Raw genomic sequence first — 12,311 nt, 5'->3', positions numbered from 1 at the left:
TACAATTTAAAACTAATTTTTAACAGATACATGCAGTATCAACATAGAAGCAGTTAAATCTTATAATAAATTATTTGAATATCTCTTGCAAAATATATATATACCCTTTTTACCTTGGCCAAGAAAAAAAAAGAAAAAAATAACTTTCAATTCAATTTTAGTATTGGTTTTTTCTCTATCAAGCATGGCCAAGAAGAATATCAAAATTGCCCTCATAAGTAACAAAACAGCCAGAAAGGTGACCTTTAACCAGAGGAAGAAGGGGTTGCTAAAGAAAGTAAGTGAACTAACTACTTTGTATGAACTAATGCAGGAATTGTCCTTTATAGTCCTTACAATGTTGAGCTTGATGTTTGACCTTTGTCAACGGGAGTCAACTAAATCTTGAAGGATTTCAACAAGATGCCCCATATCAAGCGCAGTAAAAAAATGTTGAGCCACGAAGCATTCCTCGAAGAGAGACTCAATAAAATCAACAATCAACTCGAAAAACTGTATAAGAAAAATTGTGATAATGAGGTTAAGCTAGTCTTATCTAAATGCCTCGCAAAAAAGTCCCAGAGCAATTTAGACATAAGAGATTTAAAATATCTTGAATGCATGATCCACCAACTTATGATAAATTTCCAGGAAAATAAATATTAACTTGAAGAAACACCTCACAATCCACAAGAAGTAGGAAGAGATGTCCAGGCAAATAGTGAGGACGACAAACCAAATTGCTGATCAAACCAAGCCATGAATATTCATGGAGTTACGAGTTAGAATGATACTTCTTTGGTTAGTATCTTTTTCTTATTAAATAAATGTGGTTTAGTATTAAAATTTAAATAATATTGATAAATAATTTAAATTTTTTAATCTTAAATGATAAATGAGCCTCAGGATGCTATATTCTCAAAATGCAAGAAAGAGAATGGCTTTTAACAACTTCAACATCATAAAATAATTTTATATCTTGTCCATAAATAGTTTCAAAGATAATTACCGAAATGTTTGTTTCGAAAAAAAATTACCGAAACGTAAAAGCATATAACACGTGATAAATTAAAATTCCTCTTGTGACTAATGGACATTATCCACATTCGGATCAGAACTATTATAGAACATATATCTATCATAGACCTATGTTATTACCATAAGGGTTTGTGCCTAATTATTACAAAAATATGAGTGCTCTTGCTTCAATTTTTAGTACGAGTAAATTTCTATCCTAGTGGTTTCTTCATAATTAGAAAAAGCTTAGAAGGATAATGAAATCGTTTAATATTATTATAAAAAAATCAAATTTGAATAATATTCCATGAAGAAAAATAAAATACGAGTATGACGTCTTGAACTTCATCTATCAAAACTGCTTCTTGATTATTGTATATCGTGGTTCACATTTAATTTGGACATGTTTTAGATAGCACTTATTATAAATTGAATTTTAATGTTATTAATTTGAGATACTTTTATAATCATACACCGGATACTTTCTTATTTTTCTCTCTTATCTTACAACCAATTTTTCTATTGTAATTGTAATGTTTAATTTTCACAATTTGGATCTGGTAATAAATAATTTGGATGTCTCTTTAACAGATAATTTGGATCTTGTGATAAATAATTTTTAACATATACTTTTTTATTTTTACAATTATGATATGTTTTTATATTATAAGTTTTTAAGTAAATTTTTAACAGATATGCAAAAAATAAACTTAGAACTAATTAGGTCTTGTAATAAATGATTTGGATATCTTTTTAAAACTATATATACTATTAGTTCCACGGGCTAAGAAACTCAACAAAAAAAACTTTCAAATTCATTTCAATATAACTTTTCCTCTACCAAGCATGGTCAGGAAGAAGATAAAAATTGCTTTCATAGTTAATGATAAAGCCAGAAAGGTGACCTTCAACAAAAGAATGAAGGGACTATTGAAGAAGTTAAGTGAATTGACCATTTTATGTGGAGTTAATGCAGGCGTAATCATCTATAATCCTTACAGCATGAAACTTGAGGTTTGGCCTTCTGCAATGGGAGTTCAACAAGTCCTGACGGATTTCAACAATATATCCGAGATCAATCGCAACAAAAAGATGGTGAACCAAGGGGTATTTCTCGAAGAAGGGATTAAGAAAATGAATGATCAAGTTGAGAAGCAACATAAGAAAAATCGTGAAAACGAAATTATGCAACTGTTATTTAAACACCTAACAGGGAAGTCCGCAAACAATACAAACAAAAGAGATTTGAAAGAGCTTGGATTTCTGATCCAAAGACTTCTTAAAAATATTCAAGAAGTTAAAGATAAACTTATAAAAGCTTCTCGAGATGTACAAGGAGCAGGAGAGGATGTCTAGACAAATAGTGAGGATAATAACAAAAATGTCATGTAAACTAGGCGATGAACATTCATGGAATTAGGGTTTAAAAAAATGGGTTTGCTTTAAGATGATAAGAATATCGAGAATGTTATTGACCTTCTTTGTTAATATCTTTTTCTTATTAAATAAATGCGGTTTCAAGTTATTTATTCTTAAAATTTTTTTATGTATTTGTATTTAAATGTTCATATATGTCTAAATATTATCTAAAAATTAATATTTTTTTACGAAGAAAATCATAGGAAACGAATTAAAATAAAGAGAAATTTCGAAAAATAAAATTGTACATATTAATTAAAAAAAAATATAACAAGTATTTAGAAATCAATTCCTCATCAATAACAATAAAATTAAATTCAAGAATTTTTTCAAAGCATCAAAACAATTTGTCTCTAAATCTTTCTTTTCCTCTGCAATTACACTCAACAATTTATTTCTATTTGAAAATAATCTAATTAGAATTCAATAAAAGATTATTAAAATATTTTTAAGTACAACATTTTGATATTTTTCTTAAATTTTTATTTATACTTTTATATAAAACTATCTTATATTTTCTCAAATTATTATTTTTACATATTTAACATATCTTTTTATTAATTTTTTAATTATATTTTTTTGTAAAATGATATTGACCATTAAATTATAGTTAGGAAATTAATTTTAAAAAAAAAAACAAATCTATATATTCGTAGACATAAATTTCCACTATATTTTAATACTACTTCATCCCCATCACCAAAAACAAAGCATCTTCATCAAACCAAAACCAACCAGAGAAATCAACAGCTTCCAAACCACTAAGAAGTTCATGTTTTTCCGCCTAATTTTCCATTTGCTTTCACCTTACTCTATACAATTAACCTATCTATTTAGGATCGGGGTTTTTTACGGTGCAATCTTTCTTGCTGGAATGGAAGAAAATGCGAGTTCTTGAAGAAATTGCAGGGTCCTCATTTTCCATTTTGGTTCCCAAAAACCCAAACTCAACTCTTAAAGGGAGCAGCTCTGTGGGCTTGGGATTTTACAGATGGATATCTGAGTGTCATGATTTGTTACAAGATTAGATCTTGATTGTGTCTTCACTACTCTTCCTGGTGTACTTAGGGTTTCAGGTGAAGAACAGCTTGTTGAAGCTATCGAGTGGAAGGTCGTATATTATGATCGCGTATTTACGATTCTCTCTGGCTCGTTAGCTTGATCAATCTTGGTTGGTTTTGTAGTTCAGTTCAATCTTAAATTTATAATCCAAAAAGAACTGAAAAATCTCCAAGAATTTAGGACAAGGGAATCCAACAGCTAATTTTTGAAGTGAACTAACTTTCCCTTGCAGACATTATCCAAAGTCATCACAAGATCGACCCCTCAGTTTCTGATTTGGAGTAACAGTTGAAAGACCTCATTTCCCATGACTGGGAGGTTGGTTTTGTCAATGTTTTGTGGGAGGCAAATGAGTGCGTCGATCACCTTCTTAGATGGACGCATCATATTTCTAATAGTGTTATTCAACTCTCCCAACCTCCTTAAGCTCTCAATCCCTTCTTATTGGTTATGCTTGAGTTCTCTTGTGGGTAAATTCCTATTTTTTTTAGAGTTTTCTACACGATAGGAAAAAACTTAGAAGAATTTTGAAACTTGTATGTCGTAAAATAAATTAGATTTAGATAAAATTCCATGAACAAAATGAAAATAAGAATGTGGCATTTTGAACTCCATTTATTAAAATTTGTGTATTGATTAACGCATGGTGTGCTTTACAATTAATTTCGTTTGAACCCGCAAACATATGTTTTTTTCAAATCGCTTATTGCAAAATGGATCTTAACTTATTAATTCAAGATTTTCTTATAATCCAACATTCAAAAATTTTAAAAAAATTTTAACAGATATGCGTATCACAAACATATAAGTAGTTAAATCTTGTAATAAATTATTTGGATACCTCTTTAGAATTATATATCTACCCTTTTTGCATAGGCCAAAAAAATAAAGAAAAAAAAAACTTTCAACTCCACTTTAGTATCGGGTTTTCTCTCTATCAAGCATGGCCAAGAAGAAGATCAAAATCGCCCTCATAGGAAACAAAACAACAAGAAAGGTGATTTTTAACCAGAGGAAGAAGGGGTTGCTGAAGAAAGTAAGTGAACTAACCACTTTGTGTGGAGTTAATGCAGGAATTGTTCTCTATAGTCCTTACAGTGCCGAACCTGATGTTTGGCCTTCTCCAACGAGAGTCAACCAAATCTTGACGGATTTCAACGAGATGTCCGAGATCCAACACAGTAAAAAAATGTTGAGCCACGAAGCATTCCTCGAAGAGAGGCTCAATAAAATCAACAATCAACTCGAGAAATTGTATAAGAAAAATCGTGACAATGAAGTTATGCTAATGTTATCTGAATGTCTCGCAGGAAAGTCCCCGAACAATTTAGACACAAGGGATTTAAAAGATCTTGAATGCATGATCCACCAACTCATGACAAATTTTCAGGAAAATAAATATAAACTTGAAGAAACATCTCACAATCCACAAGAAGTAGGAAAAGAAATCCAGCCAAATAGTGAGGACGATAACCAAGTTGCTGACCAAACCAAGCCATGAATATTCGTGGGATTATGAGTTGGAATGATGATTTTGCTTAGAGTTGATAACAATATCAATAATGTTAATGACTTCCTTAGTTAATATCTTTTTCGTTTAGTATTAAAACTTAAGTAATATTAATAAATAATTTTGAATCGATTAATCTTAAATTTTAAGTAATTATATGTAAAAGAATTTTTGCCGTCATGATAATTGGTTATTTATTCGTTTGTAATATTTTTTATCCTACTTTCTACAACTCGAGAGTATTACGTACTTTAAGAATATAAAAGAGCTTCGAGATGTTATATTTTCAAAGGGCAAGAAAGAGACTGGTTTTTAGCAACTTTAATTGGATCAATAACTATGATAGAATATATATCTATCAAAATATAAGGTTCTGTGCCTAATTATTACAAAAATATGAGTGCTCTTACTTTAATTTTTAATACGAGTAAATTTATATCCGAGTAGTTTTTACATATTTTGAAAAAACTTAGAAGAATTATGAAATTATTTAGTATTATAAAAAAAATCAAATACGGATAATATTCCACGAACAAAAATAAAATACGAATACGACATCTTGAACTTCATCTATCAAAATTGTTTCTTGATTACCGTGTACCATGGTTTACATTTAATTTGGTTTGAATAGACAAACACATGTTTTAGATAGAACTTATTATAAATTGAATTTTGATGTTATTAATTTGAGATACTTTTATAATCCTACACTGAATATTTTCTTATGTTTCTCGGTTATCTTACAACCAATTATTATATTATAATTGTACTGTTTCATTTTTACAATTTGGATATTGTAATAAATAATTTAGATATTAATTTTTGACAGATATGCACAAAATAAATACAGAACCAATTAGATCTTGTAATAAATAATTTGGATATCTCTTTAACAGATAATTTGGATCTTGTAATAAATAATTTTTTACAGATATTTTCTTATTTTTACAATTATGATATTTTTCTATATTATAAGTTTTTAAGTAAATCTTTAACAGATATGCACAGTATAAACATATAGATAATCAGATCTTATAATAAATAATTTAGATATATCTTTAAAACTATATATACCCTTTAGTTCCATGAGCCAAGAGACCAAAGAAAGTCTTCAACTTCATTTCAGTATGACCTTTTCTCTACTAAGCATAACCAATAAGAAGATAAAATCGCTTTTATAATTAACGATAAAGCCAGGAAGGTGACCTTCAACAAAAGGATGAAGGGATTACTAAAGAAGGTTAGTGAATTAACCACTTTATATGGAGTTAATGCAGGTGTAGTCATTTATAATCCTTACAATGTGAAACCTGAGGTTTCGCCTTCTGCAATGGGATTTCACAAAGTCCTGATGGATTTCAACAGTATATTCGATATCAATCGCAACAAAAAGATGGTGAGCCAGAAGGCATTTCTCAAAGAAAATGTTAAGAAAATGAATGATTGAGTTGAGAGACAGCGTAAGAAAAATCGTGGTATGCAAATGTTATTTGAACACTTAGTCGGGAAGTCCATAAACAATACAAACAAAAGAGATTTAAAAAAATTTAGATGTATGATCCAAAATGTTCTAAAGAATATCCTAGAACTTAAAGAATAAACTTAAAAAAGCTTCTTGGGATCTACAAGAAGTAAAAGAGAATGTCCAGAAAAATGGCTTAGTTTGCTCAACATTTTAGTTGTTGTCCTCACTATTTGCCTGAACATCTTTTCCTACTTCTTGTGGACCCTGAGATGTTTCTTCAAGTTTATATTTATGTTCTTGAAAATTTATCATGAGTTAGTAGATCATGCATCCAAGATCTTTTAAATCTCTTAGGTCTAAATTGTTTGAGAATTTTCCTAAGCGATGTTCATATAATATTAGCATAAACTCATTGCCATGATTTTTCTTATACAGTTTCTCGAGTTGATTATCGTTTTTCTTGAGTCTCTCTTCAAGGAATGCTTCATGGCTCATCATCTTTTTATTGCGTTTGATCTAGGACATCCCATTGAAATCCATCAAGATTTGGTTGAGTCTTGTTTGAGATGGCCAAACCTTAGGCACAACACTGTAAGGGCTATAAATGACAACTCATGCATTTAACTCTACACAAAGTGGTTATTTCACTTACCTTCTTCAGCAACCCCTTTTTCTCTTGTTAAAGGTCACTTTTCTAGCTGTTTTTTGCTTGTGAGGGCGATTTTGATTTTTTTCTTGGTCATGCTTGGTAGAGAGAAAACCGATACTAAAATAGAGTTGAAGGGTTTTTTTTTTCTTTAATTTCTTGGCCTAGGCAACAAAGGTATATAATTATATAAAAAAAATATTTAAATTATTTATTATAAGATTTAACTGCTTTTATGTTGATGTTACTCGTATTTGTTAAAGATTTATTTAAAATTATATAAACATAGAAAAATAAACATAATTGTAAAACCTAAGATTGTAATTGCAATAAAAAATTTCTCAAAAGATTATTGAGGAAAATAAAAAAAAAAATTAAGTGTAGGATTATAAGAATATCTCAAATTAATTGCTTAGGATTCAAATTGAAATATGCGATTTAAAAAAATATGTGTTTGTTGGTTCAAACCAAATTAATTCACGTAGTTGGGAAATCTACAAACCAAATTAAGTTATTAAATATTTCCCAGCTACGTGAATTAATTTGGTTTGGACCAACAAACACGTGTTTTTTTTTTAAATTACATATTTCAAATTGAATCTTGAGTAATTAATTTAAGATATTCTTATAATCCTACACTTAAAATTCTTTATTTTCCTCAATAATCTTATGAGCAATCTATTTATTGTAATTACAATATTAAGTTTTAACAATTATGTTTATTTTCCTACGTTATATAACTTTAAATAAATCTTTAATAAATACGTGAAACATCAACACAGAAGCAATTAAATCTTGTAATAGATAATTTGGATATTTTTTTAGAATTATATATACCCTTGTTGCCTAGGCCAAGAAACCAAAGAAAAAAAGAACCTTTCAACTCTATTTTAGTATCGATTTTCTCTCAATCAAGCATGGCCAAGAAGAAGATTAAAATCATCGTCATAAGTAATAAAACAGCCAGAAAGGTGACCTTTAACAAGAGAATGAAGGAGTTACTTAAGAAAGTAAGTAAACTAACCACTTTGTGTGGAGTTAATGCAAGATTTGTCCTTTATAGTCCTTACAGTGCTTAACCTGAGGTTTGGCCTTCTCCAACAAGAGTCAACCAAATCTTGATGGATTTCAATAGGATGTCCCGTATCCAGGGCAATCAAAAAATGTTGAGTCATGAAGCATTCCTCGAAGAAATGCTCAAGAAAATCAACAATCAACTTGAGAAACTGCATAAGAAAAATCGTGACAATGAGGTAATGCCAAAATTAATTAAATGCCTCACAAGAAAGTTCCCGAGCAACTTATGTTCTTGGATATTTGTCATGAGTTGGTGGATTATACACCCAATACCTTGAAGAAATATCTCAGAATCCACAAGAAATAAGAAAAGATGTTCAGGCAAATAGTGAGGACAACAACCAAATGTTGAGCAAACCAAGCCATGAACATTTATGGAATTATGATTTGGAAAGATGATTTTGCTTAGTGTTGATAACAATATTAATAATATAATTAACCTCCTTGGTTAATATCTATTTCTTATTAAATAAATATCGTTTGGTATTAAAACTTAAGTAGTATTATTAAATAATTTTTAAGTTGTTTAATCTTAAATTTTATGTATTATATTTTTTAAAAAAATTCCATCATGATAATTAGATATTTATTCAGTTGTAATATATTTTATTCTACTTTCTACAACGTGAGAGTATTAACTATTTTAAGACTATAAAGGAGCATCGGGATGGTAGACTATCAAATGATAAGAAAGAGAATGGCTTTTTAACAACTTTAATATCATAAAATAATTTATATATCTTCTCCACAAATAGTTTCAAAGATAGCAACTGAAGTATAAAAGTGTATAGCACACGATAAATTAAAAATCTTCTTATGACTAATGAACTTTGTCCACATACGAATCAAAGCTATTATATAATATATATCTATCATGGACCTATACTATTAGCATAACGATATGTAACTAGTTATTACAAAATATGAATGCTCTTACTTCAATTTTTAATATGAGTAAATTTTTAATCGAGTGGTCTCTACATATTAGGAAAAAATTTAGAAGAATTACGAAATTTTTTAATATCATAAAAAATTAAATGTGGATAATATTTCACGAATAAAAATAAAATATGAATGTGACATTTAATTTGGTTTGAGTGGATGAACGCATGTTTTAAACAGCACTTATTATAAATTGAATCTTGATGTTATTAATTTGATATATTTTTATAATCCTACACTGAATATGTAACAGCCCCGGAAATTAAAAGGAAATGTATATATATTTATTCTAAGTGCAGAAGCGAAATAAAATAGATTATGATTAACATATCTTACACAATAACCAAAACGAATTAAAGTATGAAAAAATAAACTAAACCAAAACGAATTAAAGTATGAAAGAATAAACTAACTTAAAGGAAATACTATGAATGAATGCTGGAGGGAAAACTAATAAATTCTTTGGCTTCTACTCGCCGTCTTCCTGCAGAACGGGCTCGGAAACCAAGTCCTCCTGATCTGAAATAGTTAAGTAAGGAATGAGCTACACTAGCCCAATAAAGACATCACACTATCTCACTGTCACAGAAATAAAGATTGGTAGAAAACAAAAACGACCAATGGAGCATAATTTATAACAAACTCGTTTATCAATATTAAAACCCTTTACTGTCCACCTACCTCGGTGAGATTCATGAAAATAATTATCAAAATAATTACATCATAAATATCATAAGATCACATACATTCTGCAACATAACACATGTCATGTTTTTATATCTCAATCATCAGGCAACAATTTTCCTCTTTTATCAGCCTACTTGTATCCATGAGAATCCATAGGGGGTCCCCGTTACACGTGAACCATTCACATTAATAACTTAATTCAAGGGTCGTCCCCATACCCCGTCCGGTATGGGCGCCAAAACACATAAAGTCTCCATACCCCGTCCGATATGAGAGACCACGTTCTCGGTAGGGTTCCCTATGGACCCGGTCCGTCCACCATCTCTCAAGATATCTAGTCAGGCTGTCGACATTATCTATTATCAATTCACATACCTTTTTTTATTTTTCTTAATCTCAATTATCCAGTCAAACACAAACACGTAAAACAGTAATTGATACCAAATAAGGCAACACAACATCGGGTTCACAATAATTCAAAGCATAATAAATGAAACCGTGATTCATGCATACGAAACCATAGAATAAACACATCAGGTACCATACTGCATTCAAAACTGCAAATTAAATCAAACAACATTTGATCGAAAATATATCAGTTTCGGACTCCATTAGTAACCTTAATCAATTATACATATCTATTAATTCATAAAATACCGTTTTATTATATATTAGGCTTTAATGCCGTGATAGAAAATAGGGTGAGAGATCCTTACTTATTTCGAAGTCTGAAATCGGGTTCTCACTGCGCCTACGGGCAGTCCCTAGATTCCCTAAATTTTTTTCCGAAAACTGAAACACACTTCCGATACCTACACATGTCCCCAAAAAACCCCAAATCAGACCCAGGGCCCTTTCGGCCGATTTTAAAATTCCAGCATGGCAGCTCTGTCGTGCTCCGACGACGGTGCCGTCGCCCACGATCTGGACCGTCCACGCGCGCCTCTAATCTGGGCCGTCCGTACGCGCGGAAACGGATCTGGGCCGTCCAATCGCGCGGAAACGGATCTGGGCCGTCCGATTGCGCGCACGCAGATCACCCACGTGTCTCCGTCCCGCGTGGCTTTCCGCGTCAGCATCCCTGCCACACGGCGTGTCCTGGTTGGCTGAGGCTGCTGACGTGGCACTATTTTTCTAAATTGCGTTTTGACCCCCGAGTTTCGATTTTCTTTTCAAAAACACCCCCATAATTCAAATTTTCACCCATTTTCTCCAAAATCAATTTTAATTAAATCTCAAAAATAATTTTACCCTATTTTATTATTACTATTATTTTTATTTCTATTAATTTAAATTAAATTAAATTAAAATCTTATAAATTAAATATTAAAATATAATAAAATTAAACAAAAATTCCTATAAAAATTAAAATAAATTAAAAAATAAAAATAAAATAAAATGCAAATTTTTGGGTGTTACAGAATACTTTCTTATTTTTCTCAATTATCGTATATCTAATTTTTTTTATTACAATTGCAATGTGTAATTTTCTCAATTATGATATTTTTTTATTTTATAAATTTTTTAAATAAATCGTTAACAGATCTGCACAATATAAACATATAACTAATTAGATTTTATAGTAAATAATTTAGATATCACTTTAAAACTATATATACCCTTAGTTCTACAGACTATGAAACCAAAAAAAAAAACTTTCAACTTTATTTCAATATCACTTTTTCCCTACCAAGCATGGCCAAGAAGCAGAAAAAAATCGTTTTTATAATCAATGATAAAGCCAGAAAGGAAACCTTCAACAAAAGGATGAAGGAATTACCGAAGAAGGTAAGCGAATCGACCACTTTATGTGGAGTTAATGCAAGTGTAATCATCTATAATCTTTACAGTATGAAGCTTGAGGTTTTGCCTTCTGAAATGGGAGTCCACCAAGTCCTGACGGATTTCAACAATATATCTGTAATCGATCACAACAAAAAGATGGTGAACCAGGAGGCATTTCTTGAAGAAGGGATTAAGAAAATGAATGATCAAGTTGAGAAGCAACATAAGAAAAATCATGAAAACGAAATTATGCAAATGCTATTTGAACACCTAACGGAGAAGTCCGCAAACAATACAAACAAAATAGATTTAAAAGATCTTATATGTATGATCCAAAAAATTCTAAAAAAAATGTCCAAAAACTTAAAAATAAATTTATAAGAACTTCTTGAAATTCACAAGAAGCATGAGAAGATGTCCAGACAAATGATGAGAACGATAGCCAAAATGTTATGTAAACCAGGCGACAAACATTCATAGAATTAGGGTTTGGAGAATGTTATTGACATTATTTCTATTAAATAAATATAGTTTAATATTAAACGTAAATATTATATTGATATTTAATTTATCTATCTATTTTGAAATTATTTAATTTCAAATTTTTTTTTATGTATTCGTATTTAGATGTTTAAACATATGTAAATATTATCTTAAGATTAATAATATCTTATAGAATAATAAAAGGTCAAACTACAAAGAAAATGATAAGAAAAAAATTG

General features: G+C 29.9%; 2 pseudogenes; both read left to right on the top strand.

Moving 5' to 3' along the window:
• The first annotated feature begins 1,842 nt into the window (after positions 1–1,842).
• LOC148253619 (agamous-like MADS-box protein AGL80 pseudogene) lies at positions 1,843–2,352 on the top strand (annotated as a pseudogene).
• A 2,068-nt stretch (positions 2,353–4,420) lies between these two features.
• LOC148253618 (agamous-like MADS-box protein AGL80 pseudogene) lies at positions 4,421–4,978 on the top strand (annotated as a pseudogene).
• Positions 4,979–12,311: the final 7,333 nt, after the last annotated feature.

Source organism: Carica papaya, chromosome 6, assembly GCF_054855325.1.
Source record: "Carica papaya isolate Zhongbai chromosome 6, ASM5485532v1, whole genome shotgun sequence".
Taxonomy (NCBI): Eukaryota; Viridiplantae; Streptophyta; class Magnoliopsida; order Brassicales; family Caricaceae; genus Carica; species Carica papaya.
Note: the sequence above shows the minus strand (reverse complement) of the source record. Positions and strands in the feature narration are given on the sequence as shown.